General features: G+C 39.7%; 1 protein-coding gene across 1 annotated transcript in view; it reads right to left on the reverse strand.

The window, feature by feature from the left end:
• RABGAP1 (RAB GTPase activating protein 1) overlaps window positions 1-9,158 on the reverse strand; it is a 150,612-nt gene extending 141,454 nt beyond the window's left edge. Inside the window, exon 1 of the mRNA XM_082842511.1 lies at window positions 9,109-9,158. The gene's annotated coding sequence lies outside the window, so the exon portion shown is untranslated. The remainder of the gene's footprint in view (window positions 1-9,108) is intronic.
• Window positions 9,159-20,354: the final 11,196 nt, after the last annotated feature.

Genomic DNA, 20,354 nt, shown 5'->3' on the forward strand with positions numbered 1-20,354 from the left:
GACTGCTCCTGACTGAAAACAGAAAAAAATCCAAACTCTTTATATCATTAGTTCTTAAAAATCTGGAGCCAATCTATCATTCTAGTTTTATCTCCTTTTATCAAACCACACCAGACAGCTCACCAAATATATCATGCATTTTTATGCTTTCAAGGCTTTGCTCATGCCATTTCTTAAGCTAGGAATGTGACTTCATTTCCCCCATTAGTCCTTCTTCCCCACCAGCAACCTTGTGATACAATCAAATATTCAACCTCCCCTTTTCCCTTCTGAAACATTCCTTTTTTCCCTCTAGGGCTCCAAAGGCTTTTTGTTTGCTTGCTTTTTAATTTTATCACAGAATTACAGCATTTATTACACCGTAAAATGTTATACATCTTTTCCCCTATACTATATTGATCATTCATTCCAGAAACAATTACTTAGTATAAACCACCATGGTAAATACTGGGAATACAATGAGCACACACAGTCCCTCTGAACTACTTGTGGACAGGGATCTTAGGTTTTATTCGTATTATCTTCATATCCTTGCTATGGCAGTCCTCAATAAATGTGATTGGATGAATAATACTCTTTCATTAGTGTTTAAGTGATAGAGTCTGTGTAATGTGAGATGGACAAATGACAAATATGATACACTACATGCGTGTCTGGGATGTGGATATGAATGACAACTGGAAAAAAGAGACTCAAAAAGAACTACCCTTGAGTGTGCCTGACTGACTCTTCATCAAGTTTCTAACTGTGAAAACCAGTTAAACAACACTGAGCCACAAAACATACCTTGGATTCCCTTTGTACCAAAACACTCATCACTTCCCTCCCAATCCTCATCATTTTTGTTTGCTCAACCAGTGAAAAAATGAGCACAGCTTTAGGGAATCTTAAGGAGGATACTTAAATCATCTTGCTAAATCTAAAGAGAGAACAATACTTAGCAGTTCCTGAGTATCAATTATATATGCCCAACATGGTACTTAGAAGCTTTATATACATTATTACTAATCTTTATATTAACCTTGCCAGAAAGGTATAAACTTCATATATGACAGACAAACTGAGGCTTAGATTAGTTCAATAACTTGCTTAAGTTCACAGAGACAATTATAGAACTTGATGCAAACCCAGGTATCTAGGTGCCTATGTCCTTTTCAGGAATGCATCTCTCCTCCTTGGTGTTCCTAACACCATTCTCTCCCCATTCCAATCCATACTCTATGTTGCTCCCAGTTATATAACCCTTCTAAAACACAGATCTGCTAAGATTACTCTTGTTGAGAAAAAGACAAGTCAGGAAGTAGCAAGAGAGACAAGTCTCATGCTGTAGCAGGCCAATTCTTGTGGGTTTGTAGCTCTTTAAAATTAAACCACAAAGAAGTTATTTTTAAAAATCATACAATCTTAATCTCAGCTTTTTTCTTTCTTTCTGGCTTTGAGATTTGTTTCGCTGCATTGGTTTTCATATGAACTTCTCACAGCTTATCCCTGGGAAGGGTAGGACAAATCTAACAAAACTCAGTGGAAAATCATCCCGTCTTTAGAAAAATAAATTCCTTTCCACCACTGCTAATTGCTAAACAATAGATGTGTCTTTATGTCTGACTTTGAATTTGGGGGCTGTTTCTTTGAATTATTTTAGTGAGCTAAGAGAACCATATTAATTTAATCCTTCTGAATAATTTCAGCTTAGCTTTAAAAACCAAAAGGAAAATATAACTTAATCATCTTGGGCCTACAGCACATAAAGGCAAGAAAAACCAGCTTAACTTAATAGTCACTTTTAGGCAAATTTTAACCCATAACGCCTGTGACAATTAACTTCTTTAAACTATGAAGCGACTCTTTTACTTCAATTCCAGATTAACTATAAAAGATAGCTTAATTATAGGAATATAATAACTCAGAAGACAAAAGTTTTTTAATTTTTAAAAAGTTTTAATCTTTAAAAATTGTGGTTAAATGTACATAACATAAACTTTACCATTTTAGCCATTTTTAACTGTATAGCTCTGTGGCTTTAAGTACATTCACATTGTGCAACCATCACCACCACCCATCTCTAGAACGTTTTCATCTTCCCCAACTGAAACTCTGTACCTATTAAATTCCAACTGCTGTTCCCCCAGGCAACCAACATTCTACTTTGTCTCTATGAATCTGACTACTCTAGGTACCTTACATAAGTAGTAGAATCATATAGTATTTATACTTTTATAGCTGGCTTATTTCACTTAGCATAATGTCTTCTAAGTTCATCTATATTGTAGCATGTGTCTGAATTTCCTTTCTTTTTAAGGTCAAATAGCATTCCATGGTATGTATATACCACCTTTTGTTTATCCATTCACTGGTCAATAAAAGTTCTAAAAGCCTAATTTTAACTTTATAGGATCTTTAGGATAAAACTCACAAAATCAATACAGAAAAGTGCCTAAAGATGACAGCCAATGTTCTCAGAGTTACTTCTCACTTTCTCAATGACTAATCAAGTTTCATTAAGACTTTATAAAGTTAACAGTCTGGTATTACATTGAAAAACCAACTGGGATTTGAACTCCTTAGTCCTTTTTGATTTAATTTGGACAATGTTATAGTTTCAGTTTTCTCATACATAAAATGAGGGGAATAAACACTTTCTACTCTTTTGTGAATGAGAATATCCAGGAAAGGGGTGCGGGGCGGGAATGCCAGGTGCTTCCCAGTCCTAATCCATGATGTAAGCATAATTAGTTCCACTTTTACAAATGAAGAAACTGAGAATCACAATCCTTAAGTATCTTACCTTCAGTCGTATATTAAGTAAGTTCAAGACTTGGGATATCTATATCTTTCTGATTCTAAAGTTCACACTCTACCCACTATATCTTGATACTTTTAATGAAAGGTACAAAAAGTAAGAAGTGGGGATGAAATGCATATAAAACAATTCACTTAACTCTGTGTTGATTATCTGAGTGCAATAGTGCTGACACCTGAAAAAAATAAACCATATAAGTGGTTTTCCCATGTTCCTTTGGCTATTTCAGGAAACAGCACTTTAGTTTTTTGCAGAACTCTAGGTATGCTGGCTTTATGCCCCTTCAACACAATATCTCTGCAGCTAAATTTTAAAATTATTTGGATGCCATTGCCCCAAGAGAAACCCACCTCTGGGAACACAAGGAGAGTTAGTTAATGTTAATGTATTGGCCAAAAAGTTCGTTCGCGTTTTCCCACAAGATGTTATGGGAAAACCTAAATGAACTTTTTTGCCAACCCAATACTACTTATTCACAAGGTCAGATTATACTTCATACCTCAGTAATATACATTTTTTGTAAAAGTATTCTTGTATTTACTTTTTCTGGAGTGGATTTCTAAAGCACAATGTAATTTACACTAGTGTTCTATAAATATAAAAACATAAACATTTTTAAGCAATGCAGGATTTCCTAAAGACTTTTTCTGGACTTCTCTGGTGGTGCGGTGTTTAAGAATCCGCCCACCAATGCAGGGGACACAGGTGCAATCCCTGGTCTAGGAATATCCCACATGCCGTGGAGAAACTAGGCCTGTGTGCAACAACTACTGAGCCTGCGTGCAACAACTACTGAGCCTGCGCTCTAGAGCCCACAAACCACAACTACTGAAGCCCGTGCACCTAGAGCCCGTGCTCCACAACGAGAAGCCACTGCAGTGAGAAGCCCGTGCACTGCAACGAAAAATAGCCCTCGCTCGCCGCAACTAGAGAAAGCCTGCGCGCAGCAACAAAGACCCAACGCAGCCAAAAAAAAAAAACAACCAAAAACAAAAAAAAACCCCACTTTTCCTGCTTTTAGGAAATTAGTCAATATAGTTCCTTCTCAGCCACAGCGAAGAATATGTATCTATTCCATTTAGAATATCAATCTGTCTATACTTTGATCTGAAATGTTTAAACTATGTGAATTTAATGCTAAGTAAGCAAATCATTTGATAGATAATCAAAGTCTGAGATTAATGCAGTAAATATGGTTTCTCTTTTCCATGACCTCTGATTTTCAAGGGAATGTGTGTAGACAAACCATGAATGTTTGGCAGAAGACACACAAGTTTTCTGAATCTTCTGATACAAGAATGCCCTGGTCCATAGTTATACAAGGAAGGTGGGACATTTGTTAAGTGTGTTGAATAGGGGGTGGGCAACCAAAAAACATTTACTGAGCACTTTCACTCACAGCACTAGGATAGGCACCATGTAAGAAGATAAAAGAATTCACATATATTTAATTTAGCTTCACAGACTTTTTTTTTTTTTTTTTTTGCAGTATGCAGGCCTCTCACTGTTGCGGCCCCTCCCGTTGCGGAGCACAGGCTCTGGATGCGCAGGCTCAGCGGCCATGGCTCATGGGCCCAGCCGCTCCGCGGCATGTGGGATCTTCCCAGACCGGGGCACGAACCCGTGTCCCCTGCATCGGCAGGCGGACTCTCAACCACTGCGCCACCAGGGAAGCCCCACAGACATTTTTTAAACCTATCTAAAAAGTCTTTTCTCACAACCCAAAAGCAAAAAAATAAAGATTAAAAAAAAAAGATGTTTCTGCTAGGGAACAATTTTTTATCTAAGAATTAACTTTGGAGGTTAAATAGAAATCAGATTTTTCTTCAATTCACAGAGAACTCAACAGGTAACTACAATAAAGATATAACCATTTCTCTTTTGCAGGTATATCAGAGGTCTACTCATAGGAAATCATGTACCACAGCAAAAAAGATTTACATGACATGTTTCTACTCTCACCTTACCAGAATCCATTTATCAGCATATTTAAAAGGCATGAGAGGACTTCTGTGGTGGCGTAGTGGTTAAGAATCTGCCGGCCAACGCAGGGGACACGGGTTCGAGCCCTGGTCCAGGAAGATCCCACATGCCGTGAAGCAACTAAGCCCGTGCGCCATAACTACTGAGCCTGTGCTCTAGAGCCCACGAGCCACAACTACTGAAGCCCACTCACCACAACTACTGAAGCCCGCCCGCCTAGAGCCTGCAAGAGAAGCAAGAGAAGCCACCGCAATGAGAAGCCCGTGCACCACAACGAAGAGTAGCCCCCACTTGCTGCAACTAGAGAAAGACCGCGCGCTGCAACGAAGACCCAACGCAGCCAAAAATAAATAAATTAAATAAATTTATTTTTAAAAAAAAGCATGAGAGTTTATTACCCTATGGTAAAAGCATTAAAATGATTAACTCATGGCTCTTCACAGTAGTATTATACAACCGCCTAACATTTAATCCAATTTAGCCTTGAATGCTGTCTCTTAATACCCATAATGATATTTAAAATACGTTCCCAAAGAAAGATTCTGCATATCAATTCCTTTTCCTGACACAAAGGGCACCCTCAGAAGCTGGAAAACAAGATGATAACCACAGATTCCTAGTTATAATTACCAAAGTGTATAAATAAGGAAAAATGGGAAAAAGAAATTTTTAAAATAGTCAAATTATTGTTAAGCTTTGAGAGTTAATAACATTTTGTTAACATTACCACAGAAACTAATTTGCTAATGTACCTTAAGAAGATGCCATATTTAGGACTTCCCTGGTGGTCCAGTGGCTAAGACTCCACGCTCCCAATGCAGGGGGCCTGGGTTCGATCCCTGATCAGGGAACTAGATCCTGCATGCCACAACTAAAAGATCCCACATGCCGCAACTAAAAGATTCCACATGTTGCAACTAAGACCTGGCACAATCAAATAAATAAATAAATAGACATTAAAAAAAAAAAGAGAGAGAGATGCCATATTTTATTATGGAGAAAAATTTATTGCCACAAAGATTAATAAATGCCAAGGAGTAGTGATTTATTACACAAAAGCTGATGCAACCTTAACTGGAGATAAGTAACAACCACGCATTAACTCCTAAGAGGTGCAAACCTCCAAATCTGGCAGCACGGCCACAAAATTAAGAAGATATACTTCTCATGTTTTACAGCCAAGGTAATATATACTATTTAATGTCAAGCATGAACTTAAGAACAAATTTAGGGCTTTATTTTTACTATTTTATGATCCTCGGAAAAAGGGATTTGGAAGAAAAGTTAGGCCTTATAGAACTCTACTAGATAGAAAGAACAGCCTTCAAAAAGTTCTGGTGATTACCTCAGAGGACTATAGTTGCTTTGGCAAGAGGAAAACTTCCAGGCTAAATTCTATAAACTAGAGTGTTCATGACTTGCAAACTGCCATATTTGGTCAGACTTTGCACATGAAGAGAAACAAGGCAGTTAGGGGCCAACAAAAGTTGTTATAAGTTTAAGTGTCTATCCAGTATTGCTTTGACTTACAATTCTTCTAAAGAATAAGGATCTCAGGGTCAACACAAAACTGGAGAGGGTCGGGGGAGACCAGGCAACCATTTTATGCCAAAAGAAACAGCTGTTAAATTAGTATGTTTTATCATGTATACCCATGGACAGCCAAATCCTTGGCCTTGGATTTTCTTTCTTTAGAACCTAACCACGGAAAATCAATAAAACAAGGCAGTTACATACAAAGCACCCAAATGTCATGCCAAACTCTGCTTTATGTACACTGGTCAAATTAGCACTTTTTTAACCCTGGAGTTCTATCTCCAAGAAAGATTATTTAACAGTTTTATATTCATTCATTTCACATGCTTGAAAAGTGTGATATCTGATTATATTGACAACTACAAAGATAACACTTGGGCAGCATATGCTAGAACCTCAGCACATCAGTATCTATAAAGACACTCAACAGTAGAACTGATATAAGCAGTTAAAATAATCACTGTGAAATGGTGAGACCTTCAAAGTAGGCGTCACTTAAGCTGGAAACACTTTAGCTGGAAACATGCTCAACAAAAGATAACGACTTCTTTAAAAGAATTTGGGCTGTAAAGTTTAGCTGGAAATATACTCAGTCGTAGAAAATGACTTCGTTAAAGAATCTAGGCTATGGGACTTCCCTGGTGGCACAGTGGTTAAGAATCCACCTGCCAATTCAGGGAACACGTGTTCATGCCCTGGTTCAGGCAGATCCCACATGCTGAGGAGCAACTAAGCCCGTGTGCCACAACTACTGAGCCTGCGATCCACAACTACTGAGCCCATGTGCCACAACTACTGAAGCCCGTTCTCCACAACAAAAGAAGCCACCGCAATGTGAAGCCTACACACTGCAACTAGAGAAAGCCCGCATGCAGCAATGAAGACCCAACGCAACCAAAAATAAATAAAAATAAATTTATTTTTTAAAAAAACAATGTAGGCTGTAAAGTTGAGATACGTTTACGAAAAACCATGTCCCCTCATGTAGATAATGTGAATACACTTCTTCCAATATGCAGTAGAAAAGATAGGAAACAGGTGCCTTCACTTTTACAGAGTCCCACTAGACTACCATTTTATCCAGGTTAAGCACCTGTAAACTGCTAATAAAACACTATGCCAAAATCAACTATACCTCAATAAAAAATTTTTTAAAAATAAAAAAACAAACAAAAAAAACCCCACTATGCCAAAGAATGCCAAAATGTATACAGCTGATAGGTTAACTACCCAAATATATACCTTAATACCGATGAGCTGTTAATTAACTGTAAAATGAGTTATAAAACTGAAATGAAAAGTGTACCACAACATAGCAATAGCTCAATTTTAACTACAAAGTTGAGTTGATAAAACTATATGTGAATCTTAAATGTTACCAATAAATACAAATCAATCATGGATTCAAATTTCATTAATGGAAACGGAGGTCTACAAAGGAAGATTATAAAGAACTCTGCCCCTTATTCACTTTCAGTTTTTATAAGTAAATTCGAACAAAAGCCTTAAATATATATTAAAATAGCACCTTATACACGCTAGAATTAAGGCCAGCAGGTCCTTCGTTAAAAAAAAAAAAAATTGAATGTGCACTCCCTTGGCACCTAAGCTTTTTTTCAACTTTCCAAACATCAGTTTTACGTGGAAACTCAGTTCAATTTACTCTCTTCGGTTTTTTCTCTTCCTAAATAAACAACGCAGCTGGAAACAGACACACTCGCAACTTACTACTCCAGTCACATGTATGTGAATACAGGTATTTACCTGAATGAACATATCAAATGAATTGTGAAACCCGTCTCTGGCAGTTTTCTTTTTCCACTGACAAACAAAAAAGCCAAAAGATCTCCAATTCAAGCTGGAACAAGATTTAAACTAACGGAGCACTTGTAGCGTGAGCACCAGCAGCATGATCACTTAACACGGTCTGCTAGGAATTTTATTCCAAGATAAAGTATGGAGATGACTTTAAAGCAGGTGCATATGATTACAATAAAGTATGGAGATGACTTTAAAGCAGGTGCATAAGATTACAATCCGAATGTTAGAAGAGAAGGAACACCAAAGTACTACCAGGTAATGGACAGAGAACTCATGGAAGTCTGGGGTTATCCTCGGGCTTTGTTGAACACCTAAAGCCCTGAAGGTTGCTGGTAATCAAAACACAGCAATGAGGTATCGGGGGCAGATACTTAAAGTATCTGGGGAGAGGGGAATACCGGGGACACTTCGATTGCAGGCGGGGAAAACGAGACAGAAACGTCAACACGAGATGGCAGACCGACACTAGCATAAAGCAAGCCTTTCAAATTAGGCGCAGCGCAGGAAGCTAGCCTGAGGCCGAAGCCAACCTAAGTCACAGGTACAGGCCCAGCGGGCAACGGGGAGAAACTGAGGCGGAGGGAGCCGCCAGATTCCCAAATTGGACCTGTCCCCAGACGTGTAAGTCAAGAGACAAACCGGCTTTGCTGGGGGGCGAGAGGGACGGCCGCAAGTGAAGGACTGGGAAGACTCACACCCACCCAGACAGGGGGAACCGGTTTGGGCAGGGGCTGCCAGAGCGTTCCCGCTTGCGCATGCGTCCTCCCCCCACGGCCGCGACTCCCCCTCCCCCCCAATCACTGCTCCCCTCACAACCCGGCTAGTCGAGGGAGCTGAGCGCAGTCACGCCTGCCCCACTCCGCGGGATGAGAACACGGCTTGGCCTCCCGCAGGGGCCGTCGGAGGATCCCCCCCGGGCTTGGTGGATGGAAGGGTGGGAGGAGGAGGGGGGGGGAACACGGCCCTACCCGACCCGCCGTCTCCTTCTCCGCGGCCCGCCGTTCGCCGTCCCGGAGGCTCCGCCGCCTGGGCCTCCCCAGCCGCCCTGCCCCCGCCCTCCCCGCCCCCTACTCACGTGAGAGAGGCTCCTTCCGCCCTCCGCCCCGCCTACTGCCCTGTCTCATAGGCCCACGGCAAAGCCGAGCGGCCCCATTGGCCCAACAACAGGCGGCGGGGGCGTACTTCCTTTCCTCGAAGCCCCACCTGGGCTTTTAGCCCGCCTCCGGAGTCTGCGTCTGCGTGGAGTCTGCACTCTGGGAGCAGGACTCAATGCTGTGCTGTGTCCGCGCTTGGGCCGATAGCGGCTCTGTGCCTGCATCAGGGACTGGAAGCAGGATTGGCGGGGGTAGCAGTCTGGGTAGTACCTGTTGCGCCTGAGAGGGGTACAACCCTAAAGACACTGGTGCTAGAGCACGGAATCCCTTGCTCACCTTTAACGTTCAAATGCTGTTTCTAAAGCAGCCCTTAATGATGTAACCCAACTCACCTGCCCTTTATTGAGGGCGCAAAAAGTGCCAGGGATTGTGATAGATAGGTTCTTTTACAGGTATGTCACTTGGCTTTACCACAAACCTTGAGAAAGCATTGAGAATGATATGATTTTTTTTTCTCATTTCGTAAGGGAGTCCAGCCTAAGCAACAGAATTCAGTCCAGAAGTCAAAACTTCTGACTTTGAAGTCAAGGGCGACTGGCTACAACACAGCTACCTCGAGGTATCTGAGACACACAGAATAGAACAGAAATGAACAAGGTGGTTTCATACTGCTACTCAAAGATGGGGCCGGGATTTTATTTAAAAATTATTCGAAAGTGATATACAGAGCAACGGCAATAGAATGAATTTTAAAGTCCCTGTCCTGAATGAATTTACAATGTAGTTGGAAACAAATATTAAAGGTGCTAATTAAGTCTTGACAATTTATGAAATCTCTCTACAGCCTCTCCCTCATTCTTTCTTTATTCAAATAGCATATGCTGTTTTCCTGGTAAATGAGTCATTCGCAAAGTTTTCCTGTGGATATTGCATCTAAATCCACCAGAGAAAAAGCAAAAAAAAAGCTGTGCTCTGTTGCAGTCCTCTTTGTGACTTGTCTATTATAATAGACTTGGCTGCACTCCCGCAGGAAAATAGCTTTCTTCCTTTTCTCCTCATAGAGTTATGTAACAAAAATGCACACCCATTTTAAAGTATTTAAACAACAAATAAAACATTAGGAAGAAAGTAAAATCCCCTGAAATCCTGGCACTCTTGACAAAACCACTTTTAATAGTGTGGTGACCATACATTCATGTATTTCTTGATTCATATGTATTACCCCAATATATACATAAATCTTAACATATATTTTTTAAATAAAATTTTATTACAGAATCACTACAGTATGCCCTGGAGAAAAATATAAAATAGGGACAACCTAAAATAAAAAACAAAAACATCACATTCCCAATACAAATATTAATACTTTAATATGTAGCCTTCTTTGTGTGTCTATATATTGTTTTACAAAATGAGATCACACAGTTAAGCAGTCTGCTTTATTCAATTAACAATATCTACCTTACCATTTCACTAAATTTTGCTCTCATCTAATTCCTAGATTGCATTCAAATTTTCTAACAACCTAAAAATATTTTTGCAGCTGGCTTTTCCAAATCAGTAATATCATTTCAGTAAATTTTCCTCTCATCTAATACCTAACTATAATCAAATTCTCTGTTGCCCCAAATATATTTTTTTACAGCTAGTTTTCCCAAATCAGCATTCAATCCAGGCCCACATGTTGTATCTGGTTGTGATGTCCCTTAAGTATTTTTAAATCTAGCACGTAAGAAAAAAAATGGAAAGACACTGGCCTATTGAAGAAATCGGTCCAGTTGAAGTGCAAAATTTCCCACCTTCTGGATCTGAATGGTTGCTTCCTCAAGAAGTCACTGAATTTGTTCCCTTAGACCTTGTATATCCTGGAAACTGGAATTTATATCTCAAGCTCAATGGATTGATGTGGTAAGCTGGAGGCAGAATGAGAAGGTCCTTGAATACTTAAATAAGGAAAATGAAGTTCATTTTATAAATACAGGGAGCCCTTAGAGGTTTCTAAGGATAGTGCCAATATCAGATTTGAGTTTTTTAAAAATTTCATTCTGGTAGGAGTAGAAAAGGGAAAACAGGGAGTAAATAGAACACCTTGGAGGCTGCCTAAGTTCAGAAAGGCCTGAACTAGGGCAAAAGAAAGGGTGGGGAAAAAGGAACTGGGTTTGAAAGAAATATCTTCAAGTTTGTTGATTCTTTCTTCTGCCTGCTCAAATCTGATTTTGAACCCAAGTGAACTTTTTTCTCTCTATTATTATATTTTCAACTCCAGAATTTCACTTAAGTTCCTTTTTATAATTTCTATTTCTTTAATGATATTCCCATTTTTCTGTACATTTTCCAGACTTCATCCATGTTTCATTTTAGCTCAATGAGCAACTTTAAGACAGTTTTAAAGTCTTTGTCTAAATGCCATATGATATCACTTATATGTGGAATCTCAAATATGACACAAATGAACTTATTTATGAAACAGAAACAGACTCACAGACATAGAAAAAACTTATGGTTATCAAAGGGGCAAAAGGGTGGGGGAGGGATAAATTAGGAGTTTGGGATTAACAGATACAAACTACTACATATAAAATAGATAAACAACAAGGTCCTACTGTATAGAACAGGGAACTATGTTCAATATCCTGTAATAAACCATAATGAAAAAAAATATATATATACATATATAAAAATTGAATCACTTTACTGTACACCTGAAACTAACACAACATTATAAATCAACTATACTTCAATAAAAATAAAATACAGAACTCTTGTATTTGGAGAACAAGGTTCTTATTTCCCACCCTGGCTCCAGCAAGCCATACCAGGAATATAAACATGACTGCCTCCACAGGGTTGAGGAGTAGGAATGAGTAGGTGCTATCACACTAAAGGCTCACATTGACTGAAATTAACCTCAATTGACCAACCAAATTTTCCCCTGGAACATGCAAGCATTCAAATAGACTCCAGAGTTCCAAAACAGTTACTTCAGTTTCTGCCAGTACGATTGTTGGGTAGAGAGATGGATTCCATGTCCTTCCTACTCCGTCTGAGGAACAGAAAAAGAAAGAAATGTGAAAGTGAACAGAGCCTAAAGGATCTGTAGGACACTGTCAAGAGAAACAACATACCACTGTAAGCATCCCAAGAGGAGAAGAGAGAGAGAAAGGGGAGAAAGGATAATAATCTAACTGTAGAAAACCAAAGAAAAGAGAGAATCCTAAAGGCAACAGGAGAGAATACTCATCACATATAAGGGATCTTCAATAAGATTATCAGACAATTTCTCATCTTAAATCTTAGAGTCTGGAAGACAGTGGGTTGATAATATTCAAAGCAATGAAAGAAAAGGACTGTTGACAGATCTGTATCTAGCAAAATTGTCCTTCAAAAATGAGGGAGAGGGCTTCCCTGGTGGCGCAGTGGTTGGGAGTCTGCCTGCCGATGCAGGGGACACGGGTTCGTGCCCCGGTCCAGGAAGATCCCACATGCCGCGGAGCGGCTGGGCCCGTGAGCCATGGACGCTGAGCCTGCACGTCCGGAGCCTGTGCTCCGCAACGGGAGAGGCCACGACAGTGAGAGGCCCGCGTACCACAAAAAAAAAAAAAAGATTAGGGAGAAATTAAGACATTCTCTGATTTTAAAAAAAGCTAAGGGAGTTCATTACCACTAAAACCACCCTTCAGAAAATGCTGATGGGAATCCTTCACGTTGAAATGAAAGGATGCTCAACAATATTTAAAGCCATATGAAGAAATAAAGATCTCCGGTAAAGATAAATATATGGGCAATTATAATTGTAATTATTGTTTAACTCCATTTTTATTTTCTACATGATTTAAAAGACAAATGCATAAAAATATTAGTCTAATTTATTACAAACACAATGTATAAAGATGTAATCTGTAGCATCAAGAACAGAAAGAGGAGACAGAGCTGTATAGGAGAGTTTTTGTATGCTACTAAAGTTGGTATCAATTTAATTATATTGTTATAAATTTGGGCTGTTAAATGTAATTCCTATAGCAACCACAAAGGAAATGTCCATAGGATATACAAAGAAGGAAATCAGAAATAAATCAAAACTTTTCACTACAAAAAATCAAACACAGAAAAAGGCAGTAATGGAAGAAATGAAAGACACAAAAGCTATAAGGCCTATAGAAGACAAATAGCAAAATGGCAGAAATAAGTCCCTCCTTATCCGTAGTTACTTTAAATGTAAATGGCATAAACTCACCAATCAAAAGACAGAGATGGGCAGAATGGATAAAACAAAAACAAAAACATGATCCATCTATATGCAGTCTAGAAAATACTCACTTTAGAGCCAAAGATATTAACAAGTTAAAAGTGGAAAAAAAGAAAAGAGAAGATATTCCATGCGAGTACTAACCAAAAGGGAGCTGGGAAAGTTATACTAAGGTCATACAAAATGACTTTAAAAAGGTTACACGAGACAAAGAAGGTCATTATATATTAATAAAAGGTTCAAAAGAGCAAGATTATATAAAAATTATAAACATTTACATAACTAGAAGAGACTTTCAAAATATATGAAGCAAAAATGACCAGAATTAAAGGGAGGAATAAACAATTCTACAATAATAATTAGAAACTTCAACAGCCCACATTCAATAATGAATAGAACAACCAGATAAAGATAAGTTAGGCATTAGAGGACTTGAACATCACAATAAACCAACTGAACCTAACAGAAGTGTACAGAACATTCCATTGAACAACAGCAGAATACACATTCTTTTCAAGTTCACATGGGACATTCTCCAGGACAGGCCATACATTAGGCCATAAAACAAGTGTCAATAGATTTTAAAAGATAGGTATTATACAAAGTATCTTCTCCAACTACAATGGGATGAAGTTAGAAATCAGTAACAAGGAAAACTGGAAAATTCAAAATATGTGGAAATTAGAAACACATTCTTAAAGAACAAATGGGTCAAAGAAGACCTCAAAAGGGAAATTAGAATGTACTTGAAAATGAGTAAAAATGATAAAAACATACAAAACTTATAGGATACAATGCAAACAGTAATTAGAGAAATTTATAGTTGTAAATGGCTACATTAAAAAACAAGAAAAATCTCGGGCTTCCCTGGTGGCGCAGTGGTTGAGAGTCCGCCTGCCAATGCAGGGGATACGGGTTCGTGCCCGGGTCGGGAGGATCCCACATGCCGCGAAGCAGCTGGGCCTGTGAGCCATGGCCGCTGAGCCTGCACGTCCAGAGCCTGTGCTCCGCAATGGGAGAGGCCACAGCAGTGAGAGGCCCGCGTACCACACGCACACACACACACAAAAAAGAAAAATCTCAAAATACCCTAACTTTACACCTTATGAAATACGAAAAAGAACAAACTAAACCCAAAGCTAGCAGAAGTAAGGAAATAAAACGGAATGGAAATAAACCAAAAAAAAAAAAAAGAAAGAGAAAGAAAAAAAAAAATCAATGAAACCAAGAGTTGTTTCTTTGAAAAGATCAACAAAAATCAACCTATAAAACAATGGGCAAATTCCTTGAAACACACAAATTATTTATTATAAATGGATTCCAGAAAAATTAGAAAATCTCAACATACTTATAACAAGAGATTGAGTGTGTAATCAAAAACCTCCCAAAAGAGAACAGTCTTGCACCAGATGGCTTCACCAGTGAATTGTACCAAATATTTAATTTAATTAAAATATTTAATTAAGAATTAATACCAATCCTTCTCAAACTCTTCCAAAAAACTGAAGAAGAAGGAATGCTTTCTAATCTCATGAGGCCCTCATTATCCTGACACCAAAGCTAAATAAACGCATCACAAGAAAATTATATACCAATGTCTCTTATGCATATAGGTGCAAAAATCCTCAACAACATAAAAGGAAATCAAATCCAATAGCATACTAACAGGATTATTCCCCATGACCAAGTGGGATTTATCCCAAGAACGCAAGAGTGGTTTACCATAAGATCAACCAACGTAATATATCTCATTAATAAGAACTAAGGGAAAAAACCTCATGATCATCTCAATTGATGCTGAAAAGTCATCTGACAGAATACAATGCCTTTTCATGATAAGATCTTTCAGAAAAGTAGTTACAGAGGGAAAAGTCCTCAACATGATAAAAGTATCTGAAAAACCCACATCTAAATCAGTAGCTTACCTACACCTCTAAGAACAACTCATGAACAAGTCAAGGATGCCTCCTTTCACTGCTGCTATTCAACATTGTAGTGGAAGTTCTAGCCAGAACTATTAGACAAGAAATAAAAGGCATCCAAATTGTAAACAAAGAGGTAAAACTATATTCACAGGCAACATAATCATACATATAAAAAAACCCAAAGAATCCACAAGAAAGCTTGTAGAGCCAAAAAACAAATTCAGAAGCGTTGTTGGGTACAAGACCAACACCAAAAATCAGTTGTGTTTCTACACACTAGCAACAATATGAAAAGGAAATTAAGAAAGCAATTTCATTTATAATATTATCAAAAAGAATTAAATACCCTGAAAACTAGAAAACACTTCTGAAAGAAATTAATGAAGACCTAAGTACGTGGAAAGACATTTCATGTTTAGACAGGAAGACTTAAAATTAAGATGGCAATATTACCCAAAGTGATCTACAGATTCAACACAATCTCTATCAAAATTACAACAGGCTTTTTCTCAAAAATGTAAAAGCTGATCCTCAAATTCATATGGAATTTCAAGGGCCTGGCATAGCCAAAACAATCTGGAAAAAAGAATAAAGTTGAAGGCCTCATACTTCCTCACTTACAAACTTACTACAAAGCTACAGTAATTAAAAGAATATGATACTAGTGTAAGAGCTTCAGTCACATGTAATAGAATAGACAGCCCAGCAATAAATTCTCACACACATGGTCAGTTGATTTTCAACAAAAGTGACAAGCCCATTCAATGGGGAAAGGACAGACTTTTCAAAAACGGTGCTGGAAAAACGATAACGACATGCAAAAGAATGAAGTTGACTATAGCAGCGGTGACGGTTACAATATTGTGAATGTACTTAATGCCATGGAACTTCACACTTACAAATGATTAAAATGGTAAATACTATTCATGTTTTACCACAATATCCTCCCTCTCCACCCCCTAAAAAGGAGGAGAAGCCAGAGAGCCATTGGACTGGCAAGATGGAAAAGGGCTCTAGAATGGTACTGAAGTTTACTGGTGGGCAGGACTGCGTGTATGATGCCGTCCACCAACACAAGGACTACAGGAGATAAGAAGCAGGTCTGCGGATGTACTTGAGTTCAAAGGTACATTAACACTGGACAACCAGCGGGAGATGTCTTCTAGGCAGCTGACCCTGGAGCTCAAGAGAGCTGTCTGGTCTTGCGAAAGAGATCTGTGAATAGTCAGCACGTAGTAGGTTACGGAGAATGCAGATCCCTGGGAAACACCAACATCCAAAAAGCGAGGGAGATAAACTTCCTTCCCTCCACTTCCTGGGCCCAACGCGGCGAGTCCACATTCCTAGGCGGGAGGGGCTTACCAATACTTTAAGTGCGGAGGCACCCTTCAGGCCCACGCAGGCAGCGGACAGCCGAGGCGCAGCTAGAGAGGAGCGGCTGAGAAAGAGCGAAGCGCGCGGGGCCTGAGCCCCAAACGCTAGGGAGCCGCGGCACCCGCACCTCGACTCACGGGCGGAGATGCTCGCAGGAGTCTGGGGCACGCGCTTTGCTCCCCGCCCACAGCGCCGAAAGTCTCTCTCCGAGCCCGCCGCCCTCCCAGCCTTCCGATTGGCGGAGAGGACCGTAGGACCTGGAAGTTGTCTTTGTCCGGCGAGGGCTGCCCTTCCGGTTCCGTTGGGTCCCCCTTTGGCTCGGGTTCCCCGCCCCTCCCCCTTCCCGGAGCCCCGAGGGGCCGGAGCTCCTGGCGGTGCCGGATCCTGACGGTGGCCTTCCCCTGGGTCTGTAAGTGCGGAGGCGGCCGGAGCGCCGGGTAGGGGTACGAGGTCTCTCAAAATGGAGCCCCCTTGGGGCTCTGGATTGGCCGGGACCTGCCCTGGGATGGGGACCGAGGGGCTGGCCTAGGCCCGGGGGGACTTATGGAGCCCTAGGCCCGGCCCATGCTGTGCCCCGCCCCTTTCCCTTCCCAGCGTCTGGAGTGGGGAGCCTAAGGATGCCCCCAGGGACCTCCTCTTGGGACCCTAGCCGAGGGCACCGCAGTTTGCTTGAACGCCCGACTCTGGCATCTTGTAGGAAGTGCCAGGTCTGGGCCATGGCAAGGCCTCAGGGCCTGCCCGCGAGAATCATTATGAGTGCTAAGCTAGGTTAGTCTTTTGCCACTGGCAACAGCACCTTTATATTTCTGGCGCTATGTCAGGCACTGGGAATTCGTAAGATATTGTTCCAAGTTTCAGGGTCAAGTTTGAGAGCCAGATAAAAACAAATGAGTGCCCCTGCGATGTATGAATCAGTCATGTATGTATGAACTGTTCAAGGGGCAGTTGCTGGGGAGGCTGAAGAAAGAAAGTGACTTCTCAATTTTATTTGTTGGAGAGGATAAGGTGGAGAAGGGCTTTTCCTACAGGAGGAACAGTTGCAATGCTGTGAAGGGATGACTGAGCATAACTTGTGTGGGAAGCGGAGGAGGGGGGCGCGGGGCTCTTGTGCAAAGGATGAGATATGAGGCTGGGAAAGTAGACCGAGGTCCAGATAGTGAAGGTTTAATCCTAAAGGAGGTGGGTACTTTTTGAAGAATTTTGAGCAGGAGACTGGTATAGTCGGATTTGCACCGTAGAAAACCATCTTGTTCTGGAGGTCAGCCTATAGGATAGGAATTTCTATAAACTGATTCTGGACTCTTTAGCTAAAGTCTAGATGCTCTCATTGGAGATTCTTTTGAAGGAGTAGTGGGATCAGTCTAGTAAGAAGTAATGAAATCCTGAAATGGAGTTATGACAGTATTATTGGAAAGAAGGCAGGTAATGCTGTAGTGAATGCTGTAAAGACTCTATAATAAATTGGATGTTGAGGGTGAAAGAAGTATCAAAGCTGAGTCTTAGGTTTTAGGCCTGTGGTATTTGAAGAATGTTAATGCCATTATCAGCAATAAAACCATAAGCCTAGTGTAGATGACAAATTCATTTTTTGGATATGTTGACTTGAAGGCCTAGTGAGATAGCCACATGGAGCTGTCCAGTATAGAGTTGGAAATGCAAATCTGCAGCTCAACCTAAATGCTGTGGCTAGAGGTAAAGGTTTGAATTATCAAAGAGCGTAGAGGTGGAAGCCATGGGAATAGCTGACATCAGGAAGGGGTTATTGAGAAAGAAGGGAATATTTGGGGGGAATGGTTGCATTTACAAAGCAGAAAGAAGACTTAGAACTAATAGTAGTTGGTGTAGCAGCAGAAACAGAAGTAGATGATAAAATATAAGAAGTAGATGATAAATATAAGGGTTCCAGCAACCAAGAAGACTCAAGTCAAGAGAAGAGAATACTGAGAAGGGTCCACTGGGACAGTTGATGCAGAGCATTTGGAGAATGAGGGGGGAAAAGATGGCATTTCTTTATCAAGAGATCATGAGTGACCTTTTACAAAGCGATTTTAATAGAGTCATGAGGTGATAATATATGAAATAATGCAGACCTCAAGTGGTTTGGTGTCAAATGAGAATGAAAAAAAGGCCACATATGAAGGATTTCACAAACAAAATTGACAGGCTTTATTTACTTACTTACCTTGCATTTGCTTATAAAGCACAATTCCAGGCACTATTCTAAGTTCTTTTAAAAATTAACTTAATTTTAAAAATGAATTTACTTTAAAATTAATTTAATTTCCCATAACAACCCTATGAAGTAATATTCTTTGACAGGTGGGAAAACTGAAAAACAGAAGTGGTTAAGTAACTTGCCCAAGGTCACACAACTAGTAAGTGGTGGAGCAGGGTTTTGATTCTAGGAAATGTGGTTTTACCCACTGCACTAAGCAGTGATTGAATATGGGAGTCAAAAGAATGGGAAAAATTTAAGCAAAGATAGACTCAATTAATAAAAAAATGGAGAGGCTTGGAAGGAGATCCAGATTGAGAAGAAGGTAAGTAATGGATTTATGTTTGTGTTATGTATTTGTTTTTTATTTCTTTTCTTCTGTCTTAGATTCTCTTCCAGTCTGTGCCATTTTAGGTCAGTTTCATTCACAGTTAGGTCAGTTTATGTCATGCTTTCATCTATTACTTATTATCTATAATCAGGTCTCCTCTTCAGCTTCAGAGCTGTATCCAGCTAGCTAATGGATTTCTCCTTAATGTCATGCAGGCTCCTCTGGTTAAACATTTTAACACCTGACCCATGGTCATCCCCTCCAATATTCCCTAGCTTATTGAATGACACTCTGTCAAAGATACCCAGTTTCTCAAACCAAATATCTTGGAGTCATCTTGACCTTTCATCTCTTGTTTCCCACCTTGGTCATCAAGTCCATCAGTTCTTTGTTTGAAATATCTTCTAGGATCTGTTTCCTCTCTCCATCCATATTATTTCCACTCAGTATCCATATTATTCAGGCCCTCATTATTTCTATCTTGATCTGTTAAAGTAATAGCATACTAACAGGTTTTCTTGCTTCCACGCCTACTGTTCTCAGAGCCATTCTCCATAAGCTTTTAGTTTTGACTTATTGAGTTTTAGCCAGTTTAAGAGTTTAGATATCATGCATTTCAAGTGATAGAGTAGTAGCCTAGGGCAGGTATTTTTGATTAGCTTGAATTGAGGTTAAGTTTGATTAAGATTAGCCATGAGGATGGAGAGTTAGGAATTTTTTAAATAGAGAAGGTAATAAAACATTGAGAAACCAAGACAGGCTTTCTGAGGAAGTAAGCATTAAGAAAACAGCAAAAAGTCAAGGACTAAGCTTTGAAGAATATACTTACCGTTACACAATTTAGTGAACCCTTGAGGAACAGATCAGCAAAAGAATGGTGGAAAACTGAGGCCAGTAGTTAAGTCACTTGCCCACTTCTGTACAACAGTTTAAGAAGAATGAACAACTAGGTCTGTTTATTCAATATAAATAACCCTCAAAAGCAATAAATGAAAATTGCAAAACAATATATATATATAGTTTATA

This window comes from Leucopleurus acutus (genome assembly GCF_964270905.1).
Source record: "Leucopleurus acutus genome assembly, chromosome: 7".
In the NCBI taxonomy this organism is placed as follows: Eukaryota; Metazoa; Chordata; class Mammalia; order Artiodactyla; family Delphinidae; genus Leucopleurus; species Leucopleurus acutus.